Genomic DNA, 15,612 nt, shown 5'->3' on the forward strand with positions numbered 1-15,612 from the left:
ACCTATCAGATAGGTCCTTCAAAGTATCTTGGAGAGGTGAGGTGTCCAAGTCACAACATCTAACTACTGGGGTGCCTCAGGGCTCAGTTCTTGGACCACTTCTCTTCTCTGTCTACATGGCAATCATTAGGTTCTGTCATTCAGAAACATGGCTTTTCATACCATTGCTATGCTGATGACACTCAACTCTACCTCTCATTCCATCCTGATGATCCGACGGTAGCTGCTCGCATCTCAGCTTGTCTAACAGACATTTCTTACTGGATGAAGGACCATCACCTTCAACTCAACCATGCCAAGACAGGAACTGCTTGTGGTTCCAGCAAACCCATCGTTTCATCACAATTTCACCATCAAGTTAGGCACATCAACCATAACTCCTTCAAAAACAGCCAGAAACCTTGGAGTTATGATTGATGATCAGCTAACTTTCTCAGACCACATTGCTAAAACTGTCCGGTCCTGCAGATTTGCTTTATTCAACATTAAGAAGATCAGGCCCTTTCTTTCGGAACATGCTGCACAATTCCTTGTTCAAGCTCCCTCCCTGTCCAATCACCACCACAACAACTCAATAATCACATAAAAACAAACCAGTTCTATCAAGCCTTTACAATTAATCCAGAACGCGGCAGCAAGATTAATTTTTAATGAGCCGAAAAGAATACACGTCACATCTCTGTTTATTAATTTGCACTGGCTACCAATAGCTGCTCGCATAAAATTCAAGGCATTGATGTTTGCATGCAAAACCACCACTGGCTCTGCACCCCTTTACCTAAATTCATTACTTCAGACTTATGTGCCCTCTAGAAGCTTGCGTTCTGCAAGTGAATGTCGCTTGATTGTGCAATCCCAAAAGAAGCACAAAGTCACTTTTACAGACTTTTAAATTAAATGTTCCCTCCTGGTGGAATGACCTGCCCAACTCAATCCGAGCAGCTGAGTCCTTAGCCATCTTCAAGAATCGGCTTAAAACACATCTCTTCCATCTTTATTTGACCCTCTAACTTTTGCACTCACTATTCTAATTCTATTTTAAAAAAAATAATCTAACTACCTTTCTAATCTTTTTGTATTCTATCTATTTTCTTTTCATTTATTATACAATTATAAAAAAGACCTCTAACACTAGCTTGCTCTATTCTTTTTCTATTCTGTTTTCTTTTTATTTATATTATTTAAAAGCCCTTGCTATGTGTACTGCGTTTAAGCTAACTGAGACTTGTTATAGCACTTATATATCATTGCTCTTTTGTTGTTTTTGATTGCTTCCATTGTCCTAATTTTTAAGTCGCTTTGGATATAAACGTCTGCTAAATGACTAAATGTAAATGTAATTGCAATGTATATCTTCTTTCAGTGAACTCAACTGAATTAAGTTCAGAGTACTCATAACTGTTAGTCTTAAAACTTAAATGGTTTAAGGCAATCGGTTGCCTCAAACAGTTTGAGTTAACTTGTCAGGTTTTAGTGAAGCTGTGTCTGAACTCAGTTGTAGTTCCTTTCTTTCTTTGCTCCCCGGGTGCCGCAGCATAAATGATACCCACTGCTCCGGGTGTGTGTTCACGGTGTGTGTGTGTTTACTGCTGTGTGTGTGCACTTTGGATGGGTTTTAGAGTTTAGCTCCAACCTTGATCAAATTCACCTGCATTTACCTCTTTAGTAATCCTGAAAACTTTGATTATCTTATTCAGGTGTGTTTGATCATGTTTGGATCTTATGGGCCAGAGATGAGAAACCCAGTAATACAGTGTTTGTATAGTGAATTAAAGCTATAATAGACATGACAATTTAGCATTTCTAACAATTCCATTGCTCTCTTAAACGTTTTTTTCCCCTCATAATCTGCAGATAATCTGGAATTGTTAGCAGCTTTTAGTTTACTAACACAAAAGTGAGAGAAAACTTACAGTAATGGAATATTCTTACTGCATGTTTAATGGATCAATAAAGTGAAATGGAGGTTATTCTTCAATCCACTTAACAGAAGAACAGGAGAACAATGGGAAACAAAATCCCTGCTTCAAATTCTGTATGAACATATCCCACATGAAAAAATACTGTAGTAATTTATAGTAAATACAGTGTTTTTGAACAATACTGTAATAAAGTACTTGAATTAATTTGCTGTGGTAATTCTATAGTTGCTGTGGTAATATTACAACAATATAGTAATATAAACAAATTACTTTACCCAATGCTGTACTAAGTTTATATTTTATATTATACTTCAATACACTACAGTTTACAGTGGTAAAAACTAAAGTATACTATAGTATTTATTACAGTTCATCAGTTCACTATAGTTAATACTACAGTATTAAAAGAGCTGGTTGTTTTCTTGCAAAGGTAACACTAGGTAGAGGTAACACTAGGTGGAGGTATACACTAGGTGGAGGTAACACTAAGTGGAGGTATTTACTAGGTGTAGGTATACACTAGGTGGAGGTAACACTAGGTGGAGGTATACACTAGGTGGAGGTAACCCTAGGTGGAGGTATACACTAGGTGTAGGTATACACTAGGTGGAGGTAAACACTAGGTGGAGGTAACACTAGGTGGAGGTAAACACTAGGTGGAGGTATACACTAGGTGGAGGTAACACTTGGTGGAGGTATACACTAGGTGGAGGTAAACACTAGGTGGAGGTAAACACTAGGTGTAGGTATACACTAGGTGGAGGTAACACTAGGTGGAGGTATACACTAGGTGGAGGTAAACACTAGGTGGAGGTATACACTAGGTGGAGGTAAACACTAGGTGGAGGTAACACTAGGTGGAAGTAAACACTAGGTGGAGGTATTCACTAGGTGGAGGTAAACACTAGGTGGAGGTATACACTAGGTGGAGGTATACACTAGGTGGAGGTAAACACTAGGTGGAGGTATACACTAGGTGGAGGTAACACTAGGTGGAGGTATACACTAGGTGGAGGTAAACACTAGGTGGAGGTATACACTAGGTGGAGGTAAACACTAGGTGGAGGTATACACTGTAGAGGACTAAACTGAGAGGCCAGGAAGGAGTTAGGAAGGCTCAGTACACCAGGGTAATTTTCCAGTTGCTCAAATTTATTAGAGACATGCCACAAATCAGTGATGATTTCAGAGTGATATTTCAAAAAGAACAAAAAGAAAAACAAAGAAAGTAACAAAAAATACAACAAAACAAGCACTGAAACTACAAAACACAAAAGAAAATGCTGTCAGCAGCAAAACCTACAGCTCAAACCACTTGCAGGGGTACTTCTTTCAGTTCATACACATCTCACAGCAGACATGTACTTCAAGTCAAACAGTTTCTGACTTCTGCCCCCACCCCCTTACAACCACAAACACACTGATTAATAGGATATTTTCCCGCCAGACAATAATGGCACAAACCAATCATGGGGGAGCACCTATCCCAATGTACATCTCACAGAACACATTCCCTCGAAACAGAAATACAAAAAGAAATGACATTAATACAAAGAAAAATACCTCTTATATACCGCATAACTACACTGAAACAGACTTATTCATATAACCGATATGTTACCACATCTCCCAGCAGCCCCCCATTTAGAAAATGGAATGATACAAAATACATCATGTCACTCGCTACACCCGCAAACGGCACACTCCATGTTCAAACTGGAACTGACAGGTAAGACTGGTCTACACATCTTCAACAACTATACTTATAAATAAATGAATAAATTATGCTATACAATAAAGTACTGTGAAACAAGCCATCTCGTTATTATTGCCTCCACCACTTACAGGCAACACTTACAATATGCTAGCCACTAGGGGACGTTCACACAGCTCTTGATAATCACAGTCCATGGGACATAAACCCTACACATTTTGTCAATGAACACTTAAAAACACATTGCTTCCTCCCCCATAGCCACAACACAGTCAGATATTAAGTGGGCGCTTTGGTGATGTCATCCTCCCGATCATCATCACAGAGGTATACACTAGGTGGAGGTAACACTAGGTGGAGGTAACACTAGGTGGAGGTATACACTAGGTGGAGGTAACACTAGGTGTAGGTATACACTAGGTGTAGGTATACACTAGGTGGAGGTAACACTAGGTGGAGGTATACACTAGGTGGAGGTATACACTAGGTGGAGGTAACACTAGGTGGAGGTAACTAGGTGGAGGTATACACTAGGGGGAGGTATACACTAGGTGGAGGTAACACTAGATGGAGGTAACACTAGATGGAGGTATACACTAGATGGAGGTAACACTAGATGGAGGTAACACTAGATGGAGGTATACACTAGATGGAGGTAACACTAGGTGGAGGTATACACTAGGTGGAGGTAACACTAGGTGGAGGTATACACTAGGTGGAGGTAACACTAGATGGAGGTAACACTAGGTGGAGGTAACACTAGGTGGAGGTATACACTAGGTGGAGGTAACACTAGGTGGAGGTAACACTAGGTGGAGTTATACACTAGGTGGAGGTAACACTAGATGGAGGTAACACTAGGTGGAGGTATACACTAGGTGGAGGTAACACTAGATGGAGGTAACACTAGGTGGAGGTATACACTAGGTGGAGGTAACACTAGATGGAGGTAACACTAGGGAAAGGTGGTGTTTAAGACCAGGAGCTGTAGGACGAAGGAAAACAAAAACAGTTAAAACTCTTGCAGCAAGGCTTGCTGGATTTGTCATATATTGTACATGCAAAACTGCAACAAAATAAAGAAGGTAATTGTGATGCTGTTATTGCACAATGAATATTTCGTAAGTAAACCGGATGAATGAAGTTCATCAGAATTCATAGAAATGACTGACATTATTGTTTAGCCTATAGAATAATTATCTAATTACTGCAAGCTTATGACACTTTTAAATAGGACTGCATACCAGAACATAAAGTACACTGGATGCAGAGAAAGATTGTAACTTTAATGGAAGTGCGCATAACATATCAAGCAGCGGGGAAAATGAGATGGGCAAATAAATAACTGTAATATTATATAAAAGATTTCGATTACAGGGCAAAACAAAAAAACCTGTGACTATTCATTCACTGACGCGCTTTATAAACAGTGCTAAAAACCGGCAGTGCAAAATAGGTTACTATTTTATTTAATCAAAACACAATAATACTATTATTATTGTTGATTTATTTTGTGTTATATTTGCAAAAAGCTTTACAGTCCACACATGTAAATATGACGTTAGCTAGACACTAGTTAATAGAGTCTGAGAACGTGACGTCAGCAACGCAATGCATTTTGGGACTTGGGGATATGGACGCTGCTGTATGTACAGTCGTGGCCAAAAGTTTTCAGAATTACATAAATATTAGTTTTCAAAAAGTTTGCTGCTAAACTGCTTTTAGATCTTTGTTTCAGTTGTTTCTGTGATGTACTGAAATATAATTACAAGCACTTCAAATGTTTCAAAGGCTTTTATCGACAATTACATGACATTTATGCAAAGAGTTAGTATTTGCAGTGTTGGCCCTTCTTTTTCAGGACCTCTGCAATTCGACTGGGCATGCTCTCAATCAACTTCTGGGCCAAATCCTGACTGATAGCAACCCATTCTTTCATAATAACTTCTTGGAGTTTGTCAGAATTAGTGGGTTTTTGTTTGTCCACCCGCCTCTTGAGGATTGACCACAAGTTCTCAATGGGATTAAGATCTGGGGAGTTTCCAGGCCATGGACCCAAAATTTCAACATTCTGGTCCCCGAGGCACTTAGTTATCACTTTTGCCTTATGGCACGGTGCTCCATCTTGCTGGAAAATGCATTGTTCTTCACCAAACTGTTGTTGGATTGTTGGAAGAAGTTGCTGTTGGAGGGTGTTTTGGTACCATTCTTTATTCATGGCTGTGCTTTTGGGCAGAATTGTGAGTGAGCCCACTCCCCTTGGATGAGAAGCAACCCCACACATGAATGGTGTCAGGATGCTTTACTGTTGGCATGACACAGGACTGATGGTAGCGCTCACCTTTTCTTCTCCGGACAAGCCTTTTTTCAAGATGCCCCAAACAATCGGAAAGGGGCTTCATCAGAGAATATGACTTTGCCCCAGTCCTCAGCAGTCCATTCACTATACTTTCTTTCTGCAGAAGATCAATCTGTCCCTGATGTTTTTTTTGGAGAGAAGTGTCTTCTTTACTGCCCTTCTTGACACCAGGCCATCTTCCAAAAGTCTTCGCCTCACTGTGCGTGCAGATGCGCTCACACCTGCCTGCTGCCATTCCTGAGCAAGCTCTGCACTGGTGGCACTCCGATCCCGCAGCTAAATCCTCTTTAGGAGACGATCCTGGCACTTGCTGGACTTTCTTGGAAGCCCTGAAGCCTTCTTTACAAGAATTGAACCTCTTTCCTTGAAGTTCTTGATGAACCTATAAATTGTTGATTTAGGTGCAATCTTTGTAGCCACAATATCCTTGCCTGTGAAGCCATTTTTATGCAACTCAATGATGGCTGCACGTGTTTCTTTGCAGGTCACCATGGTTAACAATTGAAGAACAATGATTTCAAGCATCACCCTCCTTTTAACATGTCAAGTCTGCCATTCTAACCCAATCAGCCTGACATAATGATCTCCAGCCTTGTGCTCGTCAACATTCTCACCTGAGTTAACAAGATGATTACTGAAATGATCTCACCAGGTCCTTTAATGACAGCAATGAAATGCAGTGGAAAGGTTTTTTTGGGATTAAGTTAATTTTCATGGCAAAGAAGGACTATGCAATTCATCTGATCACTCTTCATAACATTCTGGAGTATATGCAAATTGCTATTTTAAAACTTAAGCAGCAACTTTTCCAATTTCCAATATTTATGTAATTCTCAAAACTTTTGGCCACGACTGTACTATATTGGATTGATAATAAACAGTTTTGTTTGCTTTGTACAGCTAAAAAAAATATGTTACAATGGCGAAAGCTTGTGTAATTAACTGCCATACTCGCACTCATGAACGGCATGGGAAAATAATTTCAAATGGAGTGCGATTGTTCAGCTTTCCCGCCTGGAAACAGCACCTTGATCTCAGGTCTCCGAGCTAACAAAGCGGTGTCGCATGGCTTGGTTAGCAGCAGTAAGAAGGAAAACCATCAGCTTCAACAACAAGATCGTGACTGTATGCTGTGCCCTGACTAATATGTGCCCCTGCGTTGTCATGAAACCATAAACTATGGCTGTCAAATTATCTGATCACAATTAATCACATCCAAAATCAAAGTTTGTGTTTATCAATGTTTGTGTACTGTGTATATTTAAGTGTATATATAAATACACATGCATACCTGTGTATAAATAAGAAATATTAACATGTACTGTATACACACACACATGTAAATACATACACATGCATATCCTGCATTATCAGTGTTATGCATATTGCATACCACCTGTTACAATAATAAACGGCAAAATTTATCAATTCTGTATCTCTTTATTTGTGCATCATAACAGACTGAGGTAAATGTGTACAGTTTACAGTAACACATATAAAACAGGTAAAAGGGCAGTGTAACACATAAAAGATAATTAGGTAAACAAGTATCAAGACCACAGGTAAGGCAATAAGTAAAAAATTAAATAGAAAAACAATTATTTAATTTATACATTCAGTACACTTGTAGTGCTAATACAACAGGAGTAACGTGTATCAACAGTGTAACCTTCAACTATCAAGAACATAGATAATGCAATAAGTTAAATGGAAAAACAATTGCAAGTGTAGTGCAAATACAACAGGTGTAACATGTAAGTAACCTTCAAGTATCAAGAACATTGTTAGTAATAAGTAAAAAGTTAAATAGAAAAACAATTAAAGTTAGAAGTTCAGTGTAAATGTTGTGCAAATACAACAGGTGTAACATGTAATAGTGTATCCAAGTATCAAGAACATAGATAATGCGATAAGTAAAAAAAGGTAAATAGAAAGACAATTATTAAAAATAATTAATTCAAGACAACTATAAGTACAAAAACACACTCCAATGTGTCAGTGTGTACAGGAGGTACAAAGCCATGACTCAGTTTCTGAAGGTGCCTGACTGAGTCCCACACAGCTGAGGTGGAACCACTGGACTACACAATTCTCATTGTCACAAGCCACCATGTCATCCTGGTCTTCAGGCCCTTTCCAAATGCACCAGAGTCTTTGCATGTTCTCATGTGTATGCGTTCTTGTTCTTTTTGTGTGAGATGGCTGTAACTCTGTTGAAACAGGTGTCTTTGTGGAGGCTTGTTGAGTATAGTAACAAGACACAAGCTCAGGTAGTGAAACTTTGTGGAAGAACTCCTGTGCCCTCTTTAGAAGTGTTGTCCAGTAGTCTACATCTGGTAAGACCTGAACCACAACACAGTCTTTCTCTGTCCACACAACAAAGCCACAAAACTGTGACCCATTAACGAAGATCTGTGTTTGTACTTGGCTGTAGTACATGTGTGTCTGTTTCAAGTGTAACTTCCCATCAGTTACCTGGAGACTGAAAGTGCTGTCATCTGCACAAGCCTGCAGGATGTTGTTGCGGTGCTTAAATGTGCATTTGATTTCCAGACACAGCCTTTCCCACAACATGTGCAGTGAATGAGGCCATCAGGTGATGCCCCAACCTCAGGAAATAATGGATTTATGATAAATCCACATTGCTCCACTTTTAGGTTTGTGTGGTGAGGTGGTGCTATTTTGACATAGGCCTGCCTTGCTGTTCCTTCATTGTCTATACCCCATCTGATGGCAGCTGAGGTTGCTGTTTTTTGGGGATAGCACACTATTGACACAGTTGATGTGGCTCGTTTCTCAACACTAGCGGACATAACGGCATGCATATTTGAAGCTGTTATTCTTCCTGCTCTTGATGTGTACCAGACAGATGATCGATGTTGCAGTCTCGTCTGAGCTTCAATTGCAGCTGCCTGTGTCTCTGTTACTGCTACCAGGTGTGTGAGGGTGTTGCAATGCTGGAACAGGATGGGCAGATCGCATCCATCCTTTCCTGGGTCACGAAGATGCTGTAGGGACTTTGGCACTGCATGTGGCTTAACTGGGTCGATATAATGATGGTAATACTCTTCCATCCCAGAAAGACAAACGGCCTTGCTGTGAGTGTGCAAAATCTGAAGCAGGGGTGACAGGTCTGAAAGTGTGGGCTCATGTGCACAATGACTCGTGGAGCCTAAACGAGTACGTATCCCTGACATTCCCCTCTCTCCACTGATGCACTTGTCAAGTGCCACTCTCTTTGCTGCACCAGTGGTGAAGTCGATCTTGTGGCCCACCTCTGTTTGGACCTTATCAACATTAGCGGGCATCATCCAGTAGGCTGGAACATCAGTGACAGTCTTGGTCCCCCGTATCCGAACTGCTGCTTCGATTTTAAAAAGGAGAGCCCCAACATGTGTGCAAGAATCTGCTATGCCAGCCATGCATGTGCAGTGTGCACACTCTACTTGGCCACTGGAGCCAAGGATTACCCATGGCTTGAGCGGAGGTTCATTAAGGCGTTGAGAGTGCAAAACCTATGATATATAGAAAACACTAAGATAAGTACAAAATGAATGATTAATAAGACAAATATCTCTAGGGCTGTGCAATTAATCACATGCGATTGTCATGCGCATCTCATCAGTAAAGCCGGTTCCGTGATTAGTAGTAAATCTCCATCACCTGCTTTCAGAGGGAGCTGCATTTACTACACAGAGCCATAGATCACTGACAATTAGGAATTTATTGCGTTCATTACCGCAGATTGAATCGCATGTGATTAATTGCACAGCCCTACCAACCCACACCGTAAACACACACACCCCATGGGCAGCCAGCCAGACATAAAATCAAACTCATGACTAACATGTGCTGCTGATATTAAGAGTGACAGAAATGTGTGTTTTATTACATAACGTACCTTTGTGCGAACAACCGTTTTCTGCTCATTGGCGCGGAAAATCTGAAGGTCCTGCACCCATACATTTGTAAATTGCAGGTGGGCCTCGAGATTTATAATTTTTTAAAATTGCTCAGATGTGTACGCACTGACACTACAAACAAGGTAAGAAAATACATCGGGGAAGGTTACGTGCGGCAGCTCGTTAAGATCATCCGACCACTCTTTGTGTTCATACGGATCGAGTTCGTTGATTGTCTTGATTTTTTCTAAGTACCGCTACTTTGCTTCCTTGTTGAGGTTTTTCTTTATATGTAATCTTACACTTGATCATTGTTCGAAGTCCATTGTTATTCCTGTTTATTACCGCTGTGTACTAATATGACGGCTGAAATACGTGTGCCCAAACATGGCCGCGACTACCCAGAATACAATGCGCAGTGACGTAGTTTCCCAAGTTACAATAAAGACCTAATACCGACAAAACAATCATATGCTTACCTTGCACGTGAATTTTTTGAGAAAGCAGTAAATCGCTTCTATTTGGTCCGTAGAGTTGTTGGCATTGAGAAAATGATCGCCCCTGCTGGTACTCTATTGGTAACTTCACCTTCATACATGCGTGTAACTTTCACGCCTAGAGGAGGCAAAGCGTGACACTTACATGCATCCTCAAGTGGACCAGTGTGTCTGCTACATACTTTGGCATGATACCGGGTTGTCTGATAAGACTAAAGACTCTTCGGCTCTATTCATACTCAAGATTAACATGAGATTGGCAGAAACTGTGTGTGTTATGTCCTCTTTAAACTGTAAACTATCAGTGATGGGTTCACTTTTGATCGCAATCATAAGCATTTTGAAAAATATATATATATAAGAATGTTGGTAATTAAACAGTTGCTAAGCCCAATGGACTTCCATAGTAGGAAAAAATAAATAAATAAATACTACAGGACTCAATGGATTGGTCAGAAACTGTTGGTTTGGTGAACTCTCTCTTTAAGTAGATCATAAAGATATAGTACAAACCTGCATCTTATTTCAGCTTGAGATCTGTTTCCTCTCACCTTCTGCACACTTGAGTTCTACCTGAAAATAAATTACACTGATTTTAGAAATAAACAAGTAGCATTTACTAAAGCAAATGTTTTTGTGGTTTAAAAGCAGCAAATGCATGAGATGTTTTATCCTCAATAAGAATGAGGACCGTGATCATAATGAACAGTAAGAGAAGTTAATTAACATGAGTAGGAGAGAAGAAGGTCAAACAGACGTCTGAAAGCATGGAAGCTGATAAAAGATTGCTGGAGAACATTGTTACTGCTTTAACAACAGCAGAAAATTAAGAAGAGAAGCAGTAAAAATGCATCCAGAAACACTGAGACTTGTGTTTAAATGTGTTGAATAGCTCTGATAGTGATTGGTAAAGACCTGTAAAGTCTGTGGACACAGATTACAGTGAAGGACTGTAAGGAACACGTTAAATAGAGCCCGACCAATATGGGTTTTTTGACGCCGAGGCCAATACCGATATTAGGGAGTAAAAAAAAGGTTGATATCGGTATACCGGTCAATATTCTATGTGTATATCATAAGTACAGTACCAGACAAAAGTTTGACACGTTCCCATTCGTGTGTCCAAACATTTGACTGGTACTTCTTTTTCAATGATCAACATGGTTGTTTAAGAAATGAAAAGCAACACTGCTAATATACCTCTGTATATAAATACAATTTAAATCGCGCACTGTAATGTCCTTCGAATGTAACGTGTAAGTATTAGTTTAACAGGGTTCGTACAGAAACTGCAAAATGAAATTCCACGATTTTTAAGAACATTTCAAGCACTACTTTTTATCATTTTTAAGGACTAAAATCAGACATCACAATATAGTTATTAATTTTCAAATTCTAATAAATAAACTAATAAAACTAAATGTTACAAATAAAGTGCCGCACATGCAAAGCCAAAGGCTGTGGCAACTTCAAAAGGTACTATGACAAAGATATCACTTTCCCTATTCAAAGCGATTTTTTAATGAATATATGATTGACCTGAAGAGTAAAACCTCAAGTCAAGTGAAGTGACCTTTATTTATATAGCGCTTTAAACAAAACAGATTGTGTCAAAGCAACTGAACAACATTAATTAGGAAAACAGTGCGTCAATAATGCAAAATGACAGTTAAAGGCAGTTCATCATTGAATTCAGTAATGTCATCATTCAGCTCAGTTCAGTTTTAAATAGTATCTGTGCAATCATTTGCAATCAAGTCAACGATTATCACTGTAAATGAAGTGTCCCCAACTAAGCAAACCAGAGGCGACAGCAGCAAGGAACCAAAACTCCATCGGTGACAGAATGGAGAAAAAAACCTTGGGAGAAACCAGGCTCAGTCTGGGGGGCCAGTTCTCCTCTGACCAGACGAAACCAGCAGTTCAGTTCCAGGCTGCAGCAAAGTCAGATTGTGCAGAAGAATCATCTGTTTCCTGTGGTCTTGTCCCGGTGGTCGTCTGAGTCAAGGTCTTTACAGGGTATCTTTGGCTCATCTAGTTGTCCTGGTCTCCACTGTCTTTCAGGGCTGTAGAGGTCCTTTCTAGGTGCTGATCCACCATCTGGTCTGGATACAGACTGGATCTGGTGGCTACGGTGACCTCAGAATAAGTGTGAATCAGACTAATATTACAGTAGAGTGCAGTTGATTCCGGTTCCGGTTTACCTAATTAATGCAGCCTAAAAATCCTTTAACGGATTTGGATATTAGAAGTGTATTAGTATGTTATGTGTAAGCCAGGTTAAAGAGATGGGTCTTTAATCTAGATTTAAACTGCAAGAGTGTGTCTGCCTCCCCCGAACAATGTTAGGTAGGTTATTCCAGAGTTTTGGGCGCTAAATAGGAGAAGGATCTGCCACCCGCAGTTGACTTTGATATTCTAGGTATTATCAAATTGCCAGAGTTTTGAGAATGGAGCGGACGTGGAGGACTATAATGTAACAAGAGCTCGTTCAAATACTGAGGTGCTAAACCATTCAGGGCTTTATAAGTAATAAGCAAGATTTTAAAATCTATACGATGTTTGATAGGGAGCCAGTGCAGTGTTGACACGGACCGGGCTAATATGATCATACTTCCTGGTTCTAGTAAGAACTCTAGCTGCTGCATTTTGGACTAACTGGAGTTTGTTTTACTAAGCGTGCAGAACAACCACCCGATAGAGCATTACAATAGTCTAACCTTGAGGTCATAAACGCATGGATTAACATTTCTGCATTTGACATTGAGAGCGTAGGCCGTAATTTAGATATATTTTTGAGATGGAAAAATGCAGTTTTACAAATGTTAGAAACGTGGCTTTCTAATGGAAGATTGCTATCAAATAACACACCTAGGTTCCTAACTGATGATGAAGAATTGACAGAGCAGCCATCAAGTCTTAAGTAAGAAATAACTCGTCATCCAAGTTTTATATCGACTATGCATTCCGCTAGTTTTTCAAATGGGTATGTTTTGCCAGGCTGCGAAGAAATATAGGGCTGAGTATCATCAGCATAACAGTGAAAGCTAACACCGTGTTCCCTGATGATATCTACCAAGGGTAACATGAAAAAGTGTGAAGAGTAACGGCCCTAGTACTGAGCCTTGAGGTACTCCATACTGCACTTGTGATCGATATGATACCTCTTCATTCACTGCTAAGAACTGATGGCGGTCATATAAGTATGATTTAAACCATGCTAATGCACTTTCATTAATGCCAACAAAGTTTTCTAGTCTATGCAAAAGAATTTTGTGGTCAATAGTGTCGAATGCAGTACTAAGATCCAGTAGCACTAATAGAGAGATACGACCACGATCAGATGATAAGAGCAGGTCATTTGTAACTCTAAGGAGAGCAGTCTCAGCACTATGAAACGATCTAAATCCTGACTGGTTAATCCGTTAAAGGATTTTTAGGCTGCATTAATTAGGTAAATCGTAAACACTTCCCATAACACCCAATGTACTTGCTACATCATTAGAAGAATGGCATCTACGCTAATATTAGTCTGTTTCTCTCTTATTCCGAGGTCACCGTAGCCATCAGATCCAGTCTGTATCTGTAGAGGGTGCAGTAACCCGGATGCAGTACGTATCCAGTCTAGATGGTGGATCAGCACCTAGAAAGGACCTCTACAGCCCTGAAAGACAGCGGAGACCAGGACAACTAGAGCCCCAGAGACAGATCCCCTGTAAAGACCTTGTCTCAGACGACCACCAGGACAAGACCACAGGAAACTGATGATTCTTCTGCACAATCTGACCTTGCTGCAGCCTGGAATTGAACTGCTGGTTTCGTCTGGTCAGAGGAGATCTGGCCCCCCGACTGAGCCTGGTTTCTCGGTTTTTTCTCCATTCTGTCACCGATGGAGTTTTGGTTCCTTGCCGCTGCTGCCTCTGGCTTGCTTAGTTGGGAACACTTCATTTACAGCGATATCGTTGACTTGATTGCAAATTATTGCACAGATACTATTTAAACTGAACTGAGATGATGACATCACTGAATTCAATGATGAACTGCCTTAAACTGTCATTTTGCATTATTGACACACTGTTTTCCTAATTAATGTTGTTGAGTTGCTTTGACACAATCTTTTTTGTTTAAATTGCTATATAAATAAAGGTGACTTGACTTGACTGGAAATCCTCACAGATACCATTTTTCTCTAAGAAGGGATATAATTGTGAGGATACTACATTTTCTAGTGTCTTGGACAGAAAAGGGAGATTCAAGATCGGTCTATAAACACAGTGTTAGCTTTCACTGTTATGCTGATGATACTCAGCTCTATATTTCATCGCGGCCTGGCGAAACATACCAATTTGAAAAACTAACAGAATGCATAGTCGATATAAAAAACTGGATGACGAGTAATTTCTTACTGCTAAATTCTGAAAAAACAGAGGTGTTAATTATAGGGGCCTAAAAGCTCTGCATGTAATGACCTAGAACGCTGTCTAAGATTTGATGGCTGCTCTGTCAATTCTTCGTGATCAGATAGAAACCTAGGTGTGCTATTTGATAGCAACCTTTCCTTAGAAAGCCACGTTTCTAGCATTTGTAAAACTGCATTTTTCCATCTCAAAAATATATCTAGATTACGGCCTATGCTCTCAAATGTCAAATGCAGAAATGTTAATCCATGCGTTTATGACCTCAAGGTTAGACTATAGTAATGCTCTATTGGGTGGTTGTTCTGCACGCTTAGTAAACAAACTCCAGTTAGTCCAAAATGCAGCAGTTAGAGTTCTTACTAGAGCCAGGAAGTATGATCATATTAGCCCGGTTCTGTCAGCACTGCACTGGCTCCCTATCAAACATCGTATAGATTTTAAAATCTTGCTTATTACTTATAAAGCCCTGAATGGTTTAGCACCTCAGTATTTGAATGAGCTCTTGTTACATTATAGTCCTCCACGTCCGCTCCGTTCTCAAAACTCTGGCAATTTGATAATACCTAGAATATCAAAGTCAACTGCGGGTGGCAGATCCTTCTATTTAGCGCCCAAACTCTGGAATAACCTACCTAACATTGTTCGGGAGGCAGACACACTCTTGCAGTTTAAATCTAGATTAAAGACCCATCTCTTTAACCTGGCTTACACATAACTAATACACTTCTAATATCCAAATCCGTTAAAGGATTTTTAGGCTGCATTAATTAGGTAAACCGGAACCACTTCCCATAACACCC

At 39.9% G+C, this 15,612-nt stretch overlaps 1 protein-coding gene across 2 annotated transcripts in view; it reads right to left on the reverse strand.

The window, feature by feature from the left end:
* LOC109102824 (GTPase IMAP family member 8-like) overlaps positions 1–15,612 on the reverse strand; it is a 55,407-nt gene that overhangs the window by 14,386 nt on the left and 25,409 nt on the right. Inside the window, exons 4-5 of one of the 2 annotated variants that reach the window (XM_042722403.1) lie at positions 10,908–10,967; positions 9,050–9,510 (exon numbers count right to left, since the gene is read on the reverse strand). The gene's annotated coding sequence lies outside the window, so the exon portion shown is untranslated. Of the gene's footprint in view, positions 1–9,049; positions 9,511–10,907; positions 10,968–15,612 lie in introns of those variants that run through there. The other variant, XM_042722404.1, reaches the window with a different exon arrangement.

This window comes from Cyprinus carpio, chromosome B4, assembly GCF_018340385.1.
Source record: "Cyprinus carpio isolate SPL01 chromosome B4, ASM1834038v1, whole genome shotgun sequence".
NCBI classification, from domain to species: domain Eukaryota; kingdom Metazoa; phylum Chordata; class Actinopteri; order Cypriniformes; family Cyprinidae; genus Cyprinus; species Cyprinus carpio.